Source organism: Nicotiana attenuata, unplaced genomic scaffold (genome assembly GCF_001879085.1).
Source record: "Nicotiana attenuata strain UT unplaced genomic scaffold, NIATTr2, whole genome shotgun sequence".
In the NCBI taxonomy this organism is placed as follows: domain Eukaryota; kingdom Viridiplantae; phylum Streptophyta; class Magnoliopsida; order Solanales; family Solanaceae; genus Nicotiana; species Nicotiana attenuata.
In genome coordinates, this window is record NW_017673501.1 from 1 (window position 1) to 9,704 (window position 9,704).

Sequence of the window (9,704 nt, forward strand, 5' to 3'; positions counted from 1 at the left end):
GTCCTTTTTTCACTGTTGCGGCTCCCTCCAAAAATCGGATCGTCCCCCTTCAGATTTTTGAGTATTATTTATAGGTAAAGTCTAGGTCTAGGTGTATTTTGTGTATTTTTGTGTATTAGTCCCTAGGTTTTTTGTGTTAAGTCCTTAGGGACTTTTTTATTTATTTTTTATACCAAAGAAGAGTCTAGAAGGGTCCCTAGACTACACAATGACTCTTTTTTTATTTTGTATTTTTTAAAAATAAGATAGAAATACTACACAACACCAAAGGTAATCCTAATCAATTAAACTAGACATGAAACTATATATTTTTTTTGTTTTCGAAATTATATAAAGATAAAAATAAGGTACTATTTTTGTGTTGTTTTTTGAATTTATGAAAAATGCACAAACTAAATATTTTTTGTAATTTTCATTTTTCTTGTACTAAAATAAAGTAAAAGCGTCAAAATTAATTGAAATAGCGCTATTAGGCCTAAATTAAATATTTACATGCTAAAATATGAAAAATCTTGGGGAGGGTCAAAAATCACATGCCTACACCAGGCACTAAAAAAGGGTGGAAAGCATATCAATGATATCAATGCCGAAGCTGTAAAAGAAATGTTGTGTGTGCTCTTCCTTTTCATTTCAAGTTACATGTGTTGTACTTGGCATTTTCAGGGATTGGGAGGCCCTCTTTCAGCTACCCAAACACTTATACCATTCGATACCCTTTTTAGTCTGTACTAATTTCTTTGACCTCCCCTCTTTTGGAATCAAGTTAGAGTCATACGAAAAAAAAAAGTTCATGTCCCCATAGGTTTATTTTAGAAAGTTCATTCCAGAAGGAAAATTCAAAAAAAAAAAGAGAAAAAATAGAGATAAAGAAAAAAGAAGAGAAAAAAAAAAAGAAAACAAAAAGAAGAAAAAAAAAAGAAAAAGAAAAGGAAAATAGTAACAAAAAGTAGTCTTTTGAACTACATTTGACCTGATTCTTGTCACCACAAGATACGTAGGCAGCCTTACGGTTCGGTCATACCAAATAAAATATTTTATAATCCCACGAAGTCAAGAGTGGGGCAGTCTTCTTAGAAATTCCATCTCAAAAAGAAAAGAAAAAAAAAAGAAGAATCAACTTCCCTTGTTATAGAAATTGGGGCAAAATTTTTAGAATGGATTCCAAAAGTTGTAAATAAATTAACCCTATTGTCTTAGTTATTTTGAGCCTTTATGACATCCTTTCTTTCTAACCCTGTCCAAAAGCCACATCACAGTCCAAAAAAAACCTCCCAGATAATCTTTGAGAGTGCCGAGTCAGACATGCCGTGAGCATATGATATTTTTACTATGGTCAATGCCTTGTCATCTACACAATCAGAGGAAATAAAAAGAAAAAGAACAAATTGAGAGAGTCTTATTGGTAAAAACCTTCACAGGCACCATAAGGCGATGGTAAGTTGAGAGAAAGAAAAAATGAGAGAGGCTTGATGATGAAAACCCTTCGGACACTACAAGTCGAATAAGGATCGTGAATCAGATAGGATAATCGGAGCATTGAAGCCCAGTTTCACGGCAAAGAGGCACAACAAGAGTTGAATATTAGACTTGCTTGACATATTAGGCCACTTAATCCAAAAGTGCATGTCATGGTCATTAGAGTTGGTATCCACATCTGATAAGTTTCTACTTGGTGATTTTCCTGTTAGATATCATTTCTTTCCATTGTCCCCTTACTATGTTCCTCTTGATTTGTTTAAGTCCTCTTTTTGAGTCTGTTTTACCAAAACAGGTGAGAAATGACTTCAAAATTTGCTACCAGCTTTCCAATTGCACAAAGCGGAGTCTAGCTAGTACATCGAAGTGGCTTAAGTCGGGAAAGAGAAGTATGCGCACTGAGTTGGTAACAATCAACGTGCTTTGGGATTCATGTGAAATGCAAAGGTTCGGTATATGTCAATTCATGAGAACAACGCAACAGATAAAGGGTATTGGGTTTAAACGGATCAGAGGTGTTTTCTGTGATAAGGGTGACAGAGAAAGTGGTTAGTCAATAAACAAGCAAGGTCTTTCAAGTTGAAGTCAAAATTATCATGGGAAATGAAGGAGCAATCGCCCTCAAAGTCAAGGCCACAAACCAACCACCATGTTTAAACTCACAAGTTTTCTTTGTCTGAAACAGGGATGAAAGCTATGTTCATATCAAAGCTTGGAAGCTTGAATTTTTCAGGTGTAATGCCCCAATTCTGCTTACGCAAAGGCTATTGAGAAGATCACACATCACCCCTAGGAGAAACACTTCCTAGTCTGGGTTTTCAAGTTATATTTTGTTGTAGGAGACGCACTTCCTACATTGAGATTTTACCCCTAGGAGACGCACTTCCTAGTTTTGGGTTATTTAAGTTCATTCCTAGGAGAAGCACTTCCTAGTTTGAGTCATTGAAGTTTCACCCCTAGGAGATGCACTTCCTAGTCTGGGTATTTCAAGTTATATTTTTCTTTTAGGAGGCGCACTTCCTAGTTTCGGGTTATTTAAGTTCATTCCTAGGAGACGCACTTCCTAGTTTGAATCACTGAAGTTCCACCCCTAGGAGACGCACTTCCTAGTCTGGGTTTTCAGGATATACCTTTAGGAGACGCACTTCCTATTATGGCTTTTTCAGGATATACCTTTAGGAGACGCACTTCCTAAATTGAGATTTCACTCCTAGGAGACGCACTTCCTAGTTTAGGTCATTTAAGTTCATCCCTAGGAGACGCACTTCCTAGTTGGGTTCATTCAAGTTTCACCCCTAGGAGACGCAGTTCCTAGTCTGGGTTTTTTAGGATACATTTTCAGGAGACGCACTTCCTAAATTGAGATTTCACCCCTAGGAGATGCACTTCCTAGTTTGGGTCATTTAAGCTCGGCCCTAGGAGATGCACTTCCTAGTTTGGTTCATTCAAGTTTCACCCGTAGGAGACGCACTTTCTAATCTGGGTCATTCAGGTTTATTTTTAGCAGACGCATTTGCTAGTCAAAGTTTCTTGATTTAACTCACAGGAGACGCACATCCTAGTCGAGTCTTCAGTTTACTCTCATCATTGCATCGATAGTATAAGTGGTTTACAGTTTTGCTAACAACTCACAAATCTTCCTAGTGCAAATTGGGGCAGAAAATTTTGTTTGTTTTGTTGTTTTGATTGCAGGCACCCACCTGGAGAACAAGGGAATACAATTCAAGTTTTGGCAATCAGGCGCCCACCTGGAGAACAAGGGAATACAGTTCAAGTTTTGGCAATCAGGCGCCCACCTGGAGAACAAGGGAATACAGTTCAAGTTTTGGCAATCAGGCGCCCACCTGGAGAATAAGGGAATACAGTTCAAGTTTTGGCAATCAGGCGCCCAGGCGCCCACCTGGAGAACAAGGAAATACAGTTCAAGTTTTGGCAATCAGGCGCCCACCTGGAGAACAAGGGAATACAGTTCAAGTTTTGGCAATCAGGCGCCCACCTGGAGAACAAGGGAATACAGTTCAAGTTTTGGCAATCAGGCGCCCACCTGGAGAACAAGGGAATACAGTTCAAGTTTTGGCAATCAGGCGCCCAGGCGCCCACCTGGAGAACAAGGAAATACAGTTCAAGTTTTGGCAATCAGGCGCCCACCTGGAGAATAAGGGAATATAGTTCAAGTTTTGCAATTAGGTGCCCACCTGGAGAACAAGGGAATACAGTTCATGTTTTAGCAATCAGGCGCCCACCTGGAGAATAAGGGAATACAGTTCAAGTTTTGGCAATCAGGCGCCCACCTGGACAACAAGGGAATACAGTTCAAGTTTTGGCAATCAGGCGCCCACCTGGAGAACAAGGGAATACAGTTCAAGTTTTGGCAATCAGGCGCCCACCTGGAAAGCAAGGGAATACATTTCAAGTTAGAAGTAGCAGAAGCTCGCCGGCAAGAATGCGAGTCGACAGTCCGAAATGATCAACAGAAGTTAGTCACAATCCAGAATAAAAAGGAAAAAAAAAAGAAAGAAGTGAATCCAAAATGCAAAAGTAGAGAAAGATGTGAATTGCTCAAGACATGGTTGAAGTCAGAGCATTACATGTACGGTCTTGATCCGAAAAGAAGAAAAAGGAAATGAATCAGCACCTGAGGTAGCAAGCATCAAGGTTCAAATCTAAAGTCCGCATGAAAAACCATTCAAGACTCAAGATCAAGCTTCAGAAGACTTATAGATAGGAATCTTGTAAATCATAGTAGACAGGCTTAGTTAGTCTTTTTCATTTTTTTGATTTTGATGTAATAGCAGGACTGCGGACCGGAACCTCGATGGAACGGCACCTCGGCCGGCTCTCCACCTCAGTATACTCATCACTATTCCTACTTCTGAACTAAACGTGGCCTGATTCTTTATAGCCAAGGATATGTAGGCAGCTCAGATACCAGGGCTCAATCATATTCTCCTTTCTTTTAGCTTTTGGTCTCCCTAAATAAGGGTCGGGTCAAAAACCTGTCTAGTCGTTCTTTGTCTGAAAATTCTTCGCGTTCCCAGTCAAAGAGGGGCAGCTGTAGACACATTATCTTTTACCCTCTCCAAGATTTTTTATATTTTAGCATGTAAATATTTAGTTTAGGCCTAATATCGCTATTTCAACTAATTTTGAATCTTTTACTTTATTTCGTCACAAAAATGAAAATTAAAGAAAAATATTTTATTTTATGTACCTTTCATAAAATTAAAAAAAATACAAAAGTAGTACCTTATTTTTATCTTTATATAATCTTTAAAATACAAAAAATAATATAACAGTTTCATGTTTTAATATAGTTTAGTTCAATTAATTAGGATTAACTTTGCATTATGTAGTATAGTTATCTTATATTAAAGGAATTTAGCTATGGTTTTGAACAATAATTTTGGAGTCTTAGGACCCAATTCGGACTTGGCCCAAATAAGACAGGCCAATACCCATTAAACCCAATACCCTAAAAAAACCTACTTACTCACCTTTAATACACATTTTATTTTAGACACAACTAGAACCTAGACCTAAGAGCTGGATCCGCCGATTTTCAACAAAAAAGATCCCCTCATCGGTTCTTCTCTTCTTCTTGAACAAGGAGCAATTAACCTAGAATCCCTAGACAATCAGCAGCCATTTTTGACAAAAGAGAACACCCCCACCCCCCCCCCCCCACAACATCTTCTTATTCCTCTTACCCCCCCTCTCGTCATCTCCAACAAAACCCCACCCAGCCATACCCTCTAACCTCATCCTCTGACCACCATCGACCAGACCCCTCCATCTCCTCTTCAAACCAATAGCCATAGCTTCGAGCTTCACCTTCCTCACCACCAAATCCTTCAGCACACCACAAAAAGTCGTTCGTCTTCTTCGACCCGACCTCACACCAACGACCAAACGACCATCACAGCCGCTGACCCTCGTCTCTTCGAAACCAGCAGAAGCTGAGCGAGAAGGCAGCGACAAGAGGTCGCGAAAACAGTTCTGAGAATTCTGTTTCTGTTTCTTTCATATTTCCAAAAATGATGTTTCTGTTTTGAATTAGCTAGGATTTGTTTTCCAGAAAATATACACATAAAATATATTCAATTTCATCTTTCACTTCTGACTTTTTCTAAAAATGGGAGTTTATGTGAGGTTCAAGTTTGATTTTCGGTCTTGATTCGAGGTGTCATTCGAAGTGCGATTCTCGACCCGATTGAGTTTGACTGCTGTCTCGAGTTTGGTTATAGCGTCCGCTCGATTTTAGTCCGTTGCCTGCCGAGGTTCTGTTCGTGATTTTGTTGCTTGTGAACCTCAAAACAGTCTAGACATCTGAATTTCAAATTCAATTAAAGGTCCATCTCTCTTCTCTTTGTCTTATTGATTTAGTTGACTTAGAGTGATCTTTCTTCTATCGTTGAATATGCTCAATTTATGGTATTGTCACCTAAGTCTATCAGATTTTGATGTGAATAACTGAAATTTTGTTTAGTTTCGTGATCGTTTCATTGATCTTACACTATTGCTGTCTCTATTCTCTGTTTGTTCCCCTTTGAAACTTGGAGCTTATTCCCTTTAGCTTGCCTTGTTGTGAGAAAGAGTTTGAACTGATGTTTTGGTGAAATGAAAATTGTCTTTCTGAAATATGGGAAAAGGGATATTCAGTTCATTGTCTTAGATAATCATGTGGGGCAATTTGAATGTATTTTTTAGTGAAATAGTATTCACATTCAGAAACACATAAGGATAATATTGTTTTTATGTCACTGCTTTATTAGTTGGTCCGCTAGTAGCATGCTTAGGCCGTCAACAAGTGGGTAGACAAACTTTTAGGCATGTAATTAAATCATCACAACTACGGGTATGATTCCCGTGGCGTAGTTGTGATACCTAATTTCAAATTAGTTTTAAATATGAATATCCGTAATTCGCTTTAGTTGAGTACGAATTTTTTCAATAAGTTGAGGTGTGCCATCCAATCACATAGTCTATGGCCCTCACATCAATATCTTAACTAATGTGGAAAAATGCCTTGAACTCTCGTAGTTTGCTTTAGGCGCGCTTATAATAAATTATCATGGTCACGGGTACGGTTCCCGTGACGTAGTTGTGATACATAATTTTAAAAATCCGGGGGTACATTTATGTGACCCGGCCACAATTTAATTTTGTTAATAAAATAAACATGTTGTAGATCGTGGGTACGGTTCCCATGACATGATTCGCAACGTGTAATCAAATAATTAGTTGTAAGATAATTGGATTATTAAAAGCGGTTTTAAAAGTTAAAAAATGCACATAGGTTTTAAATAGGTATTAAATCAGATAATTAGGCCAAATATAATAGTTGAGTGACCGTGCTAAAACCACGGAACCCGGGAATGCCTAACACCTTCTCTCAGGTTAACAGAATTCCTTACCCGAATTTCTGTGTTTCGCGGACTGTAAAACAGAGTCAATCTTTCCTCGATTCGGGATTTTAAACTGGTGACTTGGGACACCATAAATTATCCCAAGTGGCGACTCTGAATCTAAATAAAATAATACCGTTCGGTTGTCACTTAAATTGGAAAAAACTCCTCTATACCCCTTCCGGTGGTAGAAAAAGGAGGTGCGACACACCCCGGCCAACAATACAAGCTTTAAAGTTTACAACCCATTAGGCGAACACCTAGGTGAAGGTCATAGCCCTAGGCCTTTTTATATCTTTGAAAAACAACCAAAAACGATATTCTGTAGTTTCATATCTTTAGAAGTGTAATCCTTAGCATAATTTTAGAAGTAAAAACAAAACCATATTTGTGAAAGTGCAATCTAGATACTTCACATACTCACTCCAAATATACACTACTAAGTCCCATCTTAGCTCCTTACGGATTCGATCCCAACTCCTTGTTGGGGATTATTATTACAAACGACCGTGTCATCCCTCATTAAAGACGTGCATTTGGACGTGATCAGACATCTCACAGTCACCTGTTACATATATTGCAACTGAATTGACGAGAAAAATTATTTAAGTGCCAAAGTCACTAACATTAACGATACAACTCAAGTGACAAACTAAAAGTTTCACAATCCTTTTTTCCCTTGAATGTCGCATGTTAATGAGTAATAAGCTTATTGCTTAGTCCCGCATCATGGAAATAGTTTAAGTTTTGTGCATCAACAATATATAAATTTCTTACACTATCATATTAAATTGACCTACAATATGTTATAATAGGTCACTCTTTATAGTAAACTTATATGCTAACTTGAAGAAAAGAGTCATAATTTGATATATTCGATTAAGTTACATACTATAATTTTTTTTAACGTACGTAACACCGTCGGTGTATACAATTAAAAGGAAATAGAGACTCATTAATCAAGAATACATACTCTATCTGTATGCATATTCTAGCTATTTTAGCACTTTCATTTGCCAAATATCTTTTTGCTTTTCAGACTTTTGGGAACAAAGTTCATATTTCGAGTAGAGGAAGGGCTAAGATTTTATACCACGAAGTATAGTACAATGTAAGAAAAATAAAATAAAAAAATTGTGGTAACAAAAAAAAAAAAAAAGTCATTGTCCAAGTAGCTGTACACCAAAAGAGAGCCAAACCCTGAAAGAAAAAATGGAAAAGGAAAAGGGAAATATAGGTATTATATTATAGTAATGGATAAGAACTAGATTTCATACCTCAAACTAGAGGACTCCCTTTCTCTGATCGTAACGATCTTGAAATAGGAAGCTGTGACACTTTAATAACATTATCTTCCATTACACTACATGAATTCTTACATGAGAAAATAGACTTATTTTTCTTCTTATTCTTCATCCCAAACCCAAAATCATCCTTACTAAAACCACCTAAAAACTTGTTGCCTTTTCTTGAACTCTTTGTGCACTCTTTATAGGCTATCAAAAATGGATCATCTTGCTTATTAAAACCCCTTCTAGATGAACTTTTCAACAGCGGCGGCGGCAGCTGGAAAGTACACGGCGGAGGAGGAATTTGTAGGTGGTGAAAAGCTGCAGCCTTTGCTTTTTCCGGCACCGGGCACGGCGGTGGTGGAAGTTTTGGTGAAAATCCACCGGTGGCACAATTTTTTGTTGGTGTAATTTTACTAACCCCGGGCTTGTTTTCCCAAGAAAAGGGCACATTCCCTTTGGAATGAACCTTATAATTCTTGTTATTAAAGCTACTCATCTTTGCAATAAACAAAAATTAAATAAAGTGTTATGATATAATTGAAGTATATATAGAGAGAGACACAAAAGAGCAGTTATGGGTTTATAATAAAAGGACTTTTCATGTACTCCATGCTCTCTAACCGCAAATATTTCCTATGGATGAAGCAAATAAAACGTGAAGAAAAGAAGTGACTAAATACACATAAATATTTGGTGCTGAAAGTTGTTTGATAACAGAAAGAGATGATGAAGAATGGCAAAAGGATGAGTAAAAGACTTCAGTTATATATCTTGCTTTATTTTTTTCATGTCTACGTCATGATAAAAAAGAGTAGAAAAGTATGACAAAGAAGAAGTTAAGAGAAACATGACAAAGACTTGGAAATGCTAGCTTGACTTGGTAACATGTAGTTGTTCTTTATGTATTATAACGAAAAATAATTTTCTCAGAATCTCATAAATTTCGATATATCTAAATGATATCAAAATTCTCCACATAAAAAATTAATTAATAAAACTCTTATTTATAGCATAACAAAAATATAATCTACTTTAACTAGAAACTATAAAAAAATATTTTATGTAATTTTTACTACGATTTAGACTTTCTAGTCTAACTTTGAATTAGTTATCAACATATTAGAAAGTCTTTTTGAGACTTATTTGATTTTATTGAAGATAAAATGAGGATACATTAGTTGGCATACTTACAGTTTACGAGCATGACAACTAGAGTAACTTTTTTGGTGGGCTTTTCCATGTTTGTGCTTAATTTGGTGTTAGGCGCCTCAGTCGATTTTTAAAGTATGTTTTGTTAGCTTGGAATTAATGTATTTTGTGGTGGATATAAATGTTGTTTCTTTATGAGCTTTTGCAATTTTTATAAGTTAGTCATTTCTTTGGTTAATATGTGATATTGGAAACTAATACTATTTGTTTGAAAGAAATTAAGATGAAGGAATTTAAACGTACTGTTTAATATATATATATATATATATATATATATATATATATATATATATATATATATATATATATATATATATATATA